This window comes from Megalobrama amblycephala, linkage group LG9, assembly GCF_018812025.1.
Source record: "Megalobrama amblycephala isolate DHTTF-2021 linkage group LG9, ASM1881202v1, whole genome shotgun sequence".
Lineage (NCBI taxonomy): Eukaryota > Metazoa > Chordata > Actinopteri > Cypriniformes > Xenocyprididae > Megalobrama > Megalobrama amblycephala.
Window position 1 is genome coordinate 33285891 of NC_063052.1, and position 15184 is coordinate 33301074.

General features: G+C 37.8%; 2 protein-coding genes across 8 annotated transcripts in view; one reads left to right on the forward strand and one right to left on the reverse strand.

Moving 5' to 3' along the window:
• Positions 1 to 15184, reverse strand: part of LOC125275747 (collagen alpha-3(IX) chain) — a 57467-nt gene that overhangs the window by 40460 nt on the left and 1823 nt on the right. For 4 of the 7 annotated variants that reach the window (XM_048202986.1, XM_048202990.1, XM_048202989.1 and 1 more), the window contains exons 3-6: positions 10782 to 10904; positions 10523 to 10603; positions 10227 to 10291; positions 8102 to 8290 (exon numbers count right to left, since the gene is read on the reverse strand). The gene's annotated coding sequence lies outside the window, so the exon portion shown is untranslated. Of the gene's footprint in view, positions 1 to 6321; positions 6362 to 8101; positions 8291 to 10226; positions 10292 to 10522; positions 10604 to 10781; positions 10905 to 15184 lie in introns of all 7 variants that reach the window. The other 3 variants (XM_048202987.1, XM_048202985.1, XM_048202988.1) reach the window with 3 other exon arrangements.
• The window catches only part of fam135b (family with sequence similarity 135 member B), a 63428-nt gene continuing 55015 nt past the window's right edge, over positions 6772 to 15184 (forward strand). Inside the window, exon 1 of the mRNA XM_048202982.1 lies at positions 6772 to 7012. The gene's annotated coding sequence lies outside the window, so the exon portion shown is untranslated. The remainder of the gene's footprint in view (positions 7013 to 15184) is intronic.

Genomic DNA, 15184 nt, shown 5'->3' on the forward strand with positions numbered 1-15184 from the left:
TTCCTGTATGCGATGCAGTGCCGCCTAAGGGCCCGAAGATCACGGGCATCCAGTATGGTTTTCCGGCCTTGACCCTTACGCACAGAGATTGTTCCAGATTCTCTGAATCTTTGGATGATATTATGCACTGTAGATGATCCAAATGAGAAATCCAAAATGAGCCAATATTTGGCATGACATTTCAAAATGTCTCACTTTCAACATTTGATATGTTATCTATATTCTATTGTGAATAAAATATAAGTTTATGAGATTTATAAATTATTGCATTCCTTTTTTATTCACAATTTGTACAGTGTCCCAACTTTTTTGGAATCGGGTTTGTAAATGCATCATTCAGCAAACAAAGAGTTCTCCGCATTAAAGACCAACGACTGGCAGATCAACGTGCTAATACATTGGTTTCGTATATGGTTTCAAATGAAATTAAATTAAATGTGAAGGATGTTATCTGTGACAAGATGATTGACAGGGCAGTTTAGACAGTGACACTTGCATGTCACCAAGCAACAGAACAATCCGTTAATGGCGCAATTACAAAGTCGTATGTCCCAAAGCTTGTCTACTCTTCCGCTACACACTCAAAAGTACTTTTTGTTCATAAAAACAGTACATACTTTTAAGACATATGCGTAGGCATGTCTATGGGTTTTCACCAGTTTTATTACATCCCTGGCAAGTCCAATCACACAATATGAGGTGTAACACATAAACTTACTTTTAGCAATCACCACTAATTAACCAAAATATCTAATAGAAGAATATGTGTAGAACTTGGTTTTGAAATTCTATGTAATGTTCTGCAGAATTCAGTGGGTGCAGGTTTCTAGTCAGACCGCCTGATGACTAATAGTGAAGGATGTGAAATCTGTCAATTGGGACATATTGCATAATAAACCTCAATTTATGCCAAAAATATGTTTTTAAACACTGAAGGGACCAAAAAAAAAAAAAAAAAAAAGAAAAAAAAGAAAGAAAACAAAGAAAAAAAAAGCTGAGGGAATTATAAAAGAAGCAGCAAACAAATCTTCCTCAGAAAATGGTAAGACATTCTGATGACTAACTGTGAGGGATGTTGAGGTACATCTAACAGATGGGACATATTGCACAATAATTAATAAACCAATAAAACATTTGTTTGTTTATATTAGATTAGTCCTTATTTGATTATATAAATGAATATAGGAGGCACCGCAGGGACTTTGGGAATGCTCTAAAAAGAAAAAAGGAGATTGTAAAGTCACTGTAAAATGACGGTTGATCTGTGTCTGCTTGCATAAGCACCCTCAGTATAAAGGTCTTGCCTTGCAGCTTTGCCCTCATCAGAGGAGGATTCTGGGAAAGGAAATACTAATGACATCAAAACGGGTCTATGAAAGTGACTTGCTAACAGGCATGTCAGCCACAATGTCTTCTGTTACCTCAAATGTAATATAATTTATACCTTACAAGAGGACTTAGGGTATCGCCGTAGGGCTCAGACAGTATCTGCATTTCATCTTACAGGATATATAATTCAACACCTTCATTCACTCTTCACAAGATTAAAGTGGTTTAGTCTGTTATAAAAAAGAAAGTGAAAAACACTCAAAACAGTTATAGCAAAAGCTTAAAACGAAGAAATGCTGAAGCATGCAACATGTCCTCATAAAACACATGTTCAGGCTGTCATGGAACATCTGGATGGCTGGTCATTAATTAAAGATTTTAGAAACCAGGCAAAAACACTTGAAGAATGCGTGAAGACTGCAAAATTACTCACTGATAGTGAGCCATAAAAAAGCAAGGCTGCTAATATAGCATTCAAATTGACTGACTGAGAGCAAGTGTGGTCAGTTAGTACAGAATGATACCGCTGAGGCTAGGTTTGAAAAAGAATACTAACATACTGCTTAAAGCATACTGCATATTAGCAGGTCAAACAGTACATATTATGCAATGACAATGTGCCAAATGTTTACACTGCACTGTGGAAAAAAAGGTAACATTTTATTTTAAGGTGACGTAGTTACACATTACTAAATGTACTTCCTATAGTAATAACAGTAAATCATCCACAATTACAAGTTACTAACCCTAAACCCAACCCTAACTATGACTCTATAGTAAGTACATGTAGTTAAGTAATATTTGACAAAGTACAATATAACTATGTCAACATAGTTATATTGTACTTGTGTAACAAAAAAATCCTGTTAAATTTACAGTAAAAACTGGCAGTTGTGGTTGCCTGAAATTTATCGTAAAATGTAAGAACTTAAGGAAATGGCAAAAGAAGAAAGAACACGCAAGAACATGTTTCTAAAAAGAGCCCTTTAGTTTCGTCAAAGACCTCTTTGCAAAGGAAAAAAGCAGAACCTTGAAAACATCAAGGCAGGAATTGGAGAAACACCTGGAAAACATCCATCATAACACAAAAAGGCATGAGCAGATAGTCATTCCACCTGAAATCCCCTTAATTCAACCACCTGAATTCAACTTGGACACTAGCCGTCCTAAATTGAAAGAGGTAGAAAATACGGTCTGCAGAGCAAAAGCAGCATCTGCTCAGGGGCCTAACAGAGTACCATACAAGCTCTATAAGAATGCACCGGACATCCTACGCTTTCAGTGGAGGCTTATGAGGGTAGTATGGCATGAGGCAAAGAATACCCAAGGCTGTCTGCCTTCTCAATGTAGAGGGGAAATCTTCTTTAGCATAGTAGCACAGAGGCTGTGCGCCTACCCGGAAAGAAACAAGTACATTGATGCATCTGTACAGAAAGCAGGAATTCCAGGATTATCTGGCTGCATGGAGCATACGAGCATGATCTGGCACCAGATTCAATCAGCCAAGAAGGAAAAGAGAGACGTACATGTGGTTTTCCTCGACTTGGCCAATGCATTTGGCTCAATTCCCAATAATCTTCTCTGGGAATCTTTCAACTTCTTCCACATACCAGAACATATCACAACACTGGAAAAGACCAATTTCCAAGACTTACAATTGTGCTTTACAACAGCCGATTTTACCACAACATGGCAGTGCTTGGAAGTAGGGCCTCATTATCAGGGCCTCAAAATGGGTGGTGGGCAGGGAACGAACCAGGGCCGGGCTCCACCTTCCACCTATCAGAGCATACATGGACGACATGACAACTCTGACCACTACCGAAGCATGCATCAAGCGGCTACTTGGAAATCTCCAGGAGAACATTGAGTGGGCCTGAATGAAAATCAAGCCAAGCAAATCTTGAAGGATCTCCTCAAGGGGGTGCTTAGAGGCACTAAGTTTTACATTGGGGATGACCCAATACCAACAGTGTCTGAGCAGCCTGTCAAAAGCCTAGGCAGATGGTACGACTCAAGCCTTAAGGACAAAGAGCAGGTGCAACAACTAAGGCAAGAGATTGTTAACAGCCTGGACATCATCAACTGTCAGGGAAATTGAAGCTCTGGTGTTCGGAGTACAGTTCGGACTCACGCAAAAGGAGATACACTTGGAGACACAGTCAGGTCCTCAAGATCCTGGCATTAGCTTTGGAGAGCAAGCGGAGTGCGATCAACTCCCAGCCACCTACAGCAAACAATACCCTGAAGGTACCAATGTTTGTCAGAGGAGGAAAGAAAACACCCCAAAATCCTTTCACTAAATAAGAATCAGGAAAACTATGCCTGGCCCATGACTGGAAAATGCAGGCAGACATCAGCCAATAGTTAATCTTTTCACCTGAGATCACCCTCACCAACCTCAAGACAGACTTGGTACTCTGGTCCCCCACACTTAAGATGGTCTACATCGTAGAGCTCACAGTCCCATGGGAGAACCTAGTTCAGGAGGCCTATGGGTGAAAGAAGCTGTGCTATGCAGCGCTTGCAACAGAAGCGAAGCAGCATGGCTGGCACACCAAAGTTTATCCAGTTGAAGTGGGATGTAGAAGATTTGTGGCATCATCTATCATCAGACTGTTGAAAGAACTGGGAATCCACGGTCAGGCTTTGAGAAAGACCATCAGAGAAGTCTCAGATGTGGCAGAAAGAAGTAGTCAGTGGATTTGGCTCAAGCAGAATGACTCGTGCTGGGCAACATAAATCACTCAAGAACACCTACCTGTTAACCTTTCAGCCAGCTGCAGACTCCTTTAACAGAGTGAATTTCAGGAACACGGGACACAAGCTGAGGACTGATCATCCTGCAACAGGCCACCCTTGGGGAGGGTGTATAGCGTTGAAAGGCTGAATCACCCAATGATGCAAGGACACACTACTGATGATGTGTCACGTGCCCAATTGACCCGAAATGGTACCCTGACCAAGATTTACCTCCCACCCAACATGGAGAATCCCCACCAGTTGATTGCCTACCATTCCCAACAATAAGCCTATTGGCACAAGAGACATTTAACATTTAACATTTAACATCTTGTCCTGGGTTTTTTTTATCTTTTTATCTGTCACAATACCTTTCACACATAGGCTACAGTAAATTACAGTTAAAGGGATAGTTCACCCAAAAATGATATTATCCCATGATTTACTCACCCTCAAGCCATCCTAGGTGTACATGACAATCTTCTTTCAGATGAAAATAATCAGAGATATATTTAAAAAAAATCCTGGCTATACCAAGTTTTACAATGGTAGTGAATGGGTGATTCTGCATTTTTAAGTCCAAATTTTGTGTAAAAATGTCTTAAACATAAAGTGTGTCATTTTTTTTGTTAAAATACGTTCTCCTGTCCCAACAATAAGTAAACATTCATGGGTTGATTTAAAAAAAAAAGTTTAAACAAAGTAACTCTGTGGGCCTTTCAAAACAAAAACTTTTCAAAAATTAATTTTGTGCATAAAATGTGAAACTATTTATAGCAAACATACTAAATACTGCAGAAATAGTAAAGGTGATGATCATTGGGGCAACTTTTTGAGCAATGATGCCGGGCAATGTCGCCAAGTGATGATGCTTGGGCACTTTTCCATTGAGAATGGGAAAAACATGTTGATCTAATGTATCCAGATAGAAATTTGTTGCTCATTCTCAATGGAAAAGTACAAAAGCATCATCACTCGGCGACACTGCCTGGCAACATTGCTCAAAACGTTGCCCCGTGTATCATCACCTTAAGAGTTGCATGCAGTTTCAAGTTTCTAAGGCTTGCAGAACTCTTGGTATTTGCTTATGCAATAACTAGTATTTCAGGTTTCCTGTATGTAGATACAATCAGGAAGTTACCTGTCCAAGACCAGATGGTGCACACCTGCAGAGTCTGCTAGTACTCAGAAATGCAGCATTATTGTGCAACTACCCACATAAGCTTTTAAAAACACTCTCAGAAGGATGTATATACTGACTGCACCGATACAGCATCAATATTTGATTGGTACACACAGTGGCCAAGGTGACCTCCATGTTCACTGGCCGAAACAGACCTGCATGCTTTTAGTGTACAGCACACACTGTGTGTTTGAACAACCATCAGTATGAATGCAATGGATGCTGGGTAACATACATATGTTATTACGAATAGGAGAGGTTTATCACCCAACAGTCATGGCCATATAATTAAAGCAAGCCTCATAAATCTACAGAAATACTAATGTTTAAAAAAAGACGATCAGACCAACAGTACATCAAAATTATGTGAGTATTAAAGGGAAAGTTTACCCAAAAATGAAAATTCTGTCATCATTTACTCACCCTCAAGTTGTTCCAGACCTGTATGTGTTTCTTTCTTCTGCTGAACACAAAAGAAGATATTTTAAAGAATGTCCCATTGACTTCCATAGTACTTTTTTCCCTCCATAATATGGAAGATAATGGGGCCCATCAACTGTTACCCATATACTTAAAAACATCTTTTTTTGTGTTCAGCAGAAGAAAGAAATTCATACAGGTTTGGAACAACTTGAGGGTGAGGAAATGATGACAGAATTTTCATTTTTGGGTGATCTATCCCTTTAAGGGAGGTACTGGCAAATATAGGGTTAACCCTGTCTTTTAACTTTAAGTACACAAAACAAGGTTTTAAGTTGTATTGTGAATTTACCCATTTAAACTTATTAAATAATATTAATAATAAATTATTATTATTATTTAATAAGTTTAAAGACAGGGTTAACCCTATATTTGCCAGTACCTCCCTTAAAGGGAGAGTATTACATTTTACACACACACACACACACACACACACACACACACACATATATATATATATTATTTATGTATATATATATATATATATATATATATATATATATATATATATATATATATATATATATATATATAGTATTAAAGGGAAAGTTTACCCAAAAATGAAAATTCTGTCATCATTTACTCACCCTCAAGTTGTTCCAGACCTGTATGTGTTTCTTTCTTCTGCTGAATAGTCATATATATATATATATATATATATATATATATATATATATATATAGTAAATAACTTTGGCTATTATTTTAGATTTATGTATTCATTGGTTTATTAACTGACAGATAATGTGCAAATGGAAATAGTTCAATCCAACCACAATCAATTTAGGTTTTAATTCTCAACTTTATCTGTAAGTACAGACACATTTGGTGTGTTGAATGTGTGTAAAGTTGAATTATCTCACATCTATTGACACTGATGTAAGCCTGTATGCATAGTGCATCTGAAAACACAGAGCACAGATCTATCCCTGAGCATTATTATGCATCCAGCTTCAGAGAGAGAGAGAGAGAGAGAGAAAGAGAGAGGGGGGCCAAGCGAGTGGCGCAGCAGCACTTAGGCAGATTGGACATCATCTCTGGAGGTGGGAGAACGCAAGCGCGTTACCGCAGCACACAGGAGCTGAATGATCACTATGGCAACAACAGCATCAGCATCAGTACCAGCAGCAGAAGCAGCCGTGAGCCGCTCATGTCCGTGTCAACATTGAGACCTGCCGTAGTCACACACACTCCCTCCCTCTGAACTAATGACATAGGATCAAAGCGGGTGCGTGGATCACGCCTACAGGGTCGCACAGCAGCGTCGTCGCACAGGCAGGTAAGGTGATGGACGTTTACGCTCTTTCTCTTTTATTGTTCATCTGTGTTTAGCTCACGTCGACTGACTGCTTTTGAATGCAGCTTCCTAATGACTGTCTAGTCTGGTCTGGTCTTTAAGCTGCTCTTAGATGGACTGGCAGGAAAATATTCCGTTATCCGGCATAAATCCCTGTTAGGAACATATTGGATGCATATTCTGCCAATGCAACGCACCAGCCATCTGGCTCCATCAGAGACGCACAGCAATATATTTGTACTCCAAAACCACACATTTAAAGCGTGTGACGGCTGACATTAGTGTTGACTTGAGCGGTACGCAGTGTGCCGGACACCACGTCTGGGAATGATTTGATTTATTTGCATGTACACTCATTTTGTTTCTGTTATTTGTAAGTACACTAGTTAGCTGTGTGTCAGAGGGCTAATATGTCACTTGACAGGTCAGAAACAGTTCAATCAAAACCTGAAGGAACCACATATGAGTCATAACATGGATTTATATGGTATATGACGCATTTTTATAATGGTGAGGAAAAACATCTAGGCTTCTGGTTTCCTTCATGTATATGGTACAAAACTGAGTGTAAACATCTCTTCTAGCGCTCTGAGAGATTTTGTGTGATGAGGTGTTTCTAGCAGGGCTGAACTGACAGAAACAGCCTGCTGAAGACTCAAGAAACTCCCGGCTACTGAAGCTCACAAGAATGGAACAAATCCACTGGAATTTTACTTTGGAATTACTATTATTCTGCATTTATCAAATTCAGACGTCCACCTTGAACGGGACACTTTTACATCAAGACGACAAAAAATATCAGATCAAAACATAATCTGAACTGGAATTGCTCAGATGGTTGAGGGATGATATCTTTTTTTTGTGAAGGTCAATAAATCTGACATTCACAGCTCTGTCTTGGCGAGTTGGGCTGCGGATCTACTTTTCAAATTACGTCTCGTGTAGAGGAGACTTACAAATTCAGCTCATGGTATTTGACTTTACAGGCCGGTGTAAAATCTGGAATAATCTGGACTGTAAATGAGCGCTGTGAATGTTGGACTATATAGATAGTGACATTCAAATGCAAACCTGCAAGTCCCGCTGGGGCACAGACGCTTTTCGACGTGTTTAATGGATGTGGCCCAGGCTTGCCGGAGGACAAGGAATACCCCAGACACCAGCGTGCCATTACTGATGTGGTAAAACAGCAGATTTTCCATCAGACTTCCGATCGGTCAGGTCTGTCCACGCTGCTCCAGGCATGATATTGTGGGAATGCTGGGAAAAAAGAATACAAGCTATGTTTAGTCTCTGTAGACGATCTAGGAAAATCAACGCAAAGTTGTATAATGCTCAGAGCACTGGAATTCAAGGGATTCCAGTTCCTGAATTGTGATTGATTGTGGAGTTTTCATAAATAAACTAGTTAGCATTGTTCAGATTTTTTTATGTTAGCATATCTTTTTATGCTAACAGATGAAGACAAATAAAAGAGCAACAGGACGTTTAATTAGTAGTTCTGTCCACAGTGAAACTGAAATAAAAATAGCTGTACATTAAATATGAAATAGGCATATGTTCAAATTGTCTCTAATTATGTTGTGCCATTCAGAATTTTTCTTTACTTTCAGTGTGGAGAGACAATTTACTTTTAGCTGGAAACATTAAAAAAAAATATTGTCCATGTGATTTTTGTACTTACCAGTCACAACAATTGGACATTATGTTGCTTGGATAGCAACACCCACAGCGAAATTTCATTGGTCAAGTTCTTCCCCTCAAAACTGCATATTAAACATCATATAGTCTATAATGTTTTGAATTGGCTTTGATTGAGTTGCATCAGCATTTTCAGCTTCATTAAGAATAAAAAGTTGTACTTTAGCATGATATTATCTCTGTATGGCCCACTCTCTCGTTCCAGGCAGTGATCTGTGGCTATTCAGGATGTTGTTACACGTTAACAGATTTGAGTCAGCCGTGAAAACTGTAATGTGAACAGCTCTGTGTGAAAACCTCATCAGACAGCATGTGTGTGCATTTCATGTCAGGTTTTCTCAGGTCACTTTGAATGGATTTGTAACAGTTTGTACTCAGACTGGTCTCATGCGGTCCTGTGACTCTCTCTCATGTGATCTCTCTAATCGCTTTTCACTATCACATTGTTCCCGCAGGGTCAAGCACATGCCGTATAAATCTTTCACCAGCACCCTCGTCCTACTGCAGGACATTTATTACATAGAGCTAAATATCACTGTTGCAAACTTCATGCAAATTATCTATCTATCTATCTATCTATCTATCTATCTATCTATCTATCTATCTATCTATCTATCTATCTATCTATCTATCTATCTATCTATCTATCTATCTATCTATCTATCTATCTATCTATCTATCTATCTCTTCTTGTACACAGTAAGAATCATTTATCTTTTTTCATTTTTCTTTGCTTTATACGTTTAGTTCAGTCATATTTTCTGTCGTGTGATCTAACCACAAAAACCAAACCCCTGTCATCTCACCCTGTCTTCTGACTGTAGGAATTTTTGGTCTAATTCTGGAGCAAAGTAAAGACTTGCGTCACAGCCAGCGTACTTGAGAAAAACAGTATGTTACTATTGCATACTAATACCTAAACTAAAGAAAGCATACGAATACTATGCAAAGCATGTGCATTTTTGAATGCATGAAACAGCCTAGTTTTTCTAAAATGTGCATACAAAGCACAGTGTGTTAGATACTGTATCCCACAATGCAATGTGCCTAACTTAACCTTTCATTTCCAGTGTGATGAAGTACCAGAAATTATTTTACTCACTTCTTGAATTAGTAGTTAATCATCTATCAGACTGGCAAATGCTTTTACACAAAATTCTATTAAAAATGTCTTACAATCATAATTCGAAATGGTAAATGATGAATTGAATATGCAGCATAAAGAGGTCATGTGACATCAGTGTAGCAGACTACTGTTTTAAATGTTTGTTGTGAAATATTGCATACTGTTTCACTATTTTTAAGACTAGTAGGTACTAGGTAGTTGCGGTATATTCTGCACCATATGCTATATTCTATCTACCTATCTGAAGAAGAGCTTAGGAGATGTCTAGATATCTCACACATGCATACACACCCACATCTCCAAAACTACTACAAATTCATTAGTATGATGGTACGGTACAGGGTAGACACGTGTTAGACAGGGAGTTACCAGAGTTTGACTTTTGAGGCATGGCTTGAAGTGTGTGTGTTCAAGGCTGGTGAAGTTGATTTGTGCTGTAAAATAGAAAATGCAAAAGTCATTCCAGGAATATGCTGTATGTTGACAGAGTATAGCATTGAATGTACCAGTTCAACAGCTTAATTCATTGCCATTGACTGCATTGTGCCTGCTGATGTGTGCCATCTAAAATGTTGTTCAAGATTTTATGAGCAGGGTCAGCAGTTTTTTTTAAGCTTTTCTAGGCAGAAACACTGAACTTATTGCTGCATATTTGTCTTTCTTACCAAGGCCACGTGGAGCCTGACGAGGATTTGTTGTATTTGGGTTTAAACTGATTTCATATCAAATGATTTGTGGTCGTATTCCTGCAATGGCGAAACATTACTGACTTTAGAGGACAAAAAGAAATATTTTAATAGATTTATATAATATAAACATCAGCATAATGACATCAGCTGTGCGTGAGCTCCAAATGAACTGGAAAACCCCTTCGGGAAAGGCAAAGGAACATCTGAACTGAATGCAAGAAAGCTTGTGACTCACCAAATGACCTTCTAGGTGTTTATTGATTGATTTCAGCCATGACTCAAATTAGGAGTGGAATTAGGATGTCCGCTGGTTCATTTCCTGTCTGATGCGTGGTGCAAGTGAATGCGGTGTTCAGTTCTGATGAAAAATAATTTTGACATATTTGATTTTTGATATTCATTTGACCTCATTTGGTCTTTTTCAAAGAAACAAATGGGTCTTCCCCATTCTGATGCTCCATTTGAACTTCAGCAAATCATCTTGACCATGGCTAAATGCATTTTTGCCCATGTGATTGGCTGATTAGATATTTGCGTTAACAAGCAGTTGAATGGGTATACCTAATAAAATGGCACAGGGTTGCAGCTCAATATTTGAGGTTGTTGAAGAACATTTTCTGAAGGTTAAGCACCTCCTTTCACTGACTATTTGTGTAAGTGGCTTCATTTGATTAATAGTGGCCCAATATTGTCCTCTATTCATGGAAAGTGCCATTAGCATTTGGCACGTACAATTACAAACACAGGCTCAAATAGATGTATACAGACTGACACAACCTGACAGGCCCATAAGACTCTTCACTCCTGCCAGAATGAAATCATAGATCACTCACAGCAAGCCCACAGCCTGCAGAATTGATTAAACACAAAAGTCAAGCAAGTGTATTCAGTCAGCAGTAGATTTATGCCCGCACACAAACATACACTCGGGAAGGAAACACAAAAATATTGAATATTACTGGAAGTAAGCTTGGAGCAGGGCAGGTTACAATCCCATCATTTTTGCAGATCTGAAAATATTACAGGTGCCCAGTAATTCAGTCTCACTGAAATATGTTCAGTTGATCTCTTAGCAGTCCACACACATGAAGAAATTCATTTCCCTGACTTCCTTTGCAAACAAGATGTTTGATAGCAGTTTAATGTCCTGGTAACATCCGCTGTGTGTGAATATAGCTTGTAAAGGAAGCAGTGAACTCAGTTAAACCAATATTGTTTAATCATCATACCACTCCACTATCTAAATCTAATTACAAACAAGAATCTCATATATGCATCATATATGAATCTTGTAGCATGAATCAATCAAGCAGTTCATTCAGGTTCCTTGTTCCTTTCACAAACTTTATTTTATTACCTTTTATGTATTTATTTTTTTTTTTCTCAGTATTTTCTAATTAAACAGATTTTTAGAAAAAAAAATTGCATAGAGTAAAATAAAATTGGCTTAATGTAATGCAACCTAAAATTATTCTATTCCACTCATCCATTCTTTTAAAATTTAACTGATCACATGTAAAGCAACTTCATATTAGTCTGTTATGTTCTATATTATTCTATATTTATTTTATCAAAGCAACTTTATATTATTCCATTATGTTCAATTTTATTATATATTTATTTAGGTGTATTCTCAGAAAGAAGCTTCATATTATTGTTATGTTCTATTTTATGTTCTATTTTACTTAGCAAATGCATTATACCCAAAGTAATGTTATATTATGCTACTATGTCCTATTTATTTTATATTTATGTATTTAGCAGATGCATTTACCCCAAAAAAACGTATATATTATATTATATTATATTATATTATATTATATTATATTATATTATATTAATTATATTATATTACATATCGTTAGCCTCATAGCATAATTGCCCAAGTCATTTTTTGGCCAAATTGTGATATCTGCCTTTGAAATATGATCTGGGCAATTATGCTATGAGGCTAACAATATTTACCAATTTAGCATATTTACCCAAATCATTTTTTTTTTTTTCTATTCTATATTTATTAATTTAGTAGATGCCTGAAGCAACTTCTATTCTATTCTATTCTATTCTATTCTATTCTATTCTATTCTATATTCTTATGTACAAAAGTTACTACATGCGCACTGTATTTTTCAAATTAAGCATGGTTACCCATAATGCCCTCTGTTTCTGCTCAAGCAGCTGCAGAGGTCAATGCTCTCCAGCCCGTCTCAGACTGGCTCTCAGGATATTGAATCAGGCAGTGAAGTCAACACGGTGGAACACTGTTGCTGGTTAATGCAAGGACAGCATTTCAAAAGGAAACATATTTTTCATTTCTCAGCATCAGCTGCCAGAGGAAGGTGACTGCACCTCCAGAGCTGTTAACCTTTAACCGCCATACTGAGACAGAGCACTAAACCGCTAATAATAGCCATCTAATGCTACGTCACACTCGCTCACGTCCCGCCTCTTCATTGTTTCTTTTTTCAACTCCCTCTGTTAATGTTTTCTAGAACTACATTCTTATAAATATTTCATAAGTGGTAACAGAAACATTTTTGCGCTCCCCCATCATGAAGCTGTAGTTTTCCTTACTATGGCTCACAGTTTGGAAACATTTTAATCTCTGTTTATTAACAGGAGTATCAAGTATCAAGGTCCCTCCCATCCTCATGCAGACTGAATCACAAGCACAGTTGTCAATCATGACATTTCACCCTGTCATTATAGCATTAAATAACTATTAAAACCAAACTTAGTGGAAAAACAAACACTTGAACAATAGCTTGCATGATAATAACTACCTAAAATGACAGAAGCCATCTTTGGAAAATAATTAAATAAAATTTAAATAAATTAAATAAATTCACTTTTCAGGACTTGTGCGGCACATTTGATAGGAAGCTGTCATAGAGATGGTCTTATTATTGGGTATAAGAAACAAGGGTTTGTGGCTCTACCATTGAAAAAAGCATAACAGATAAATTGGATCATGTGTGTCACATTACAGTCTTTACATCATTGAATTTCATTCAGAGTTGTGCAACAAGTCAATCACTGTTTGCGGATAACATAGAAATGAATCAGAAGATGGAATACCCAGTCATATAATAACAGACTTTGGCTCAGGCATTTTAGAACAACCAAAACAACATTTGAGATACTGTGCAATGAAATTGGTCCTGGTTAGTCCAGGGGCCCTATCATACACCCAGCGCAATGCGACACCAGGCATGACGCAAGTGTTTTTAGCTAGTTTCAGCCTGACGCAGTTATCATTTTCACGTCCAGCACCCATACTGTTTAAATAGCAAATACACTCACACCCATCTGTTCGCCCACAGGCGTGCTGGTCTGAAAACGAGGCGCATTGTTGGCGTATTGCTATTTTGTCAATGGCGCAGTAGTTTTTTTGTTGTTGTTGTTTAAAGGGCGTGTTAGTGATACGCGCCTATAAGCGGGTACACAACGCACGTACACTCTGCTTATTACACACACAGGGATGCGCAGCAGCACACAAACATGCCAAATATTAAAAACAAAAAGATTACATAATGGATAGTCATTGCATGTATCAGAATTACCTTTTTGCAGTAATGACAAATGAAATTGGCTAATTATTTGACCAATCGTGGCAATATACACATGTATTTAAACTGACTTGTCAGGTTGAGGGTGTCTATATTCCGCCATGTAAATAGCAATCTGCCATAGTGTAAACGCACCTGGCTTTGGAAGATGAATGGGAATGGAAGATGACACTCTGATTTAGTACACACCCATGACACATTAAGGGACTAGGTACAACACTTTTGAACCATTTTTTCCGTCGTTAAACTAGCAAAAGTGGATTTGGACACGTGCACCTGGGCCATGTGCTTCAGACCATGCGCTTAGATCGTTAAAATAGGGCCCCAGTTATCCAATCACATTCGCTGTTGAGGCAAAGTCAACGTTTTTTTGTTGAGCATTTATTTGGTAAACGTGTTTCCATCATAGTTTATGCGCATGCCTTCTTATCAGATAAAAACTGGATCCACCTCAATTGAGTGCATAAGTTTTTATTTTAGAATCTATGCACATCTTAGTGTTTCCATCAAGTGTTTTGTATGCAATATCCTAAAATTTGCATAAAAACAGGTGGAAGGAACTGTCACTTTATTTTACAAGTTGAATTCAGTGAATCCAGTTGGAAACCAGTAAGGTTATTTTGTATTTGTATTTGTATTGTGTTTGAATAATTAATCAAGAAAAGAAAAATTACAGTTGATATTGTTATATTCATCATACTTGAAATGTCAGGTCAAGCATTGCATTGTGGGACACAGTATTCTGACACCAAAGCATAAGAATCAGGAAGAGTTCTTGGGAAAAATACATCTCTATCTGCTTAGAATGTTCCAGGCTGTGATGATGTTCCAGGCTGTGACACAGGTACTAATTTTGTTCAGCAACTAAATAAAGCTATTTTTCATTTTATTTTAATTTGTCTGGCTAGTCTGTTTGGCTAGTCTGGCTAGTCTAATCTAAGCTTCACTGAGAACTTTGAGACATAATGTTGAGGATATGTCTCATTGACCTTGATTTGGATTATGACAACTTTGACCTTGTTTAGTTCACTGGAGCCTGACAATAATAAGCACACGCTGGAGTTAACCG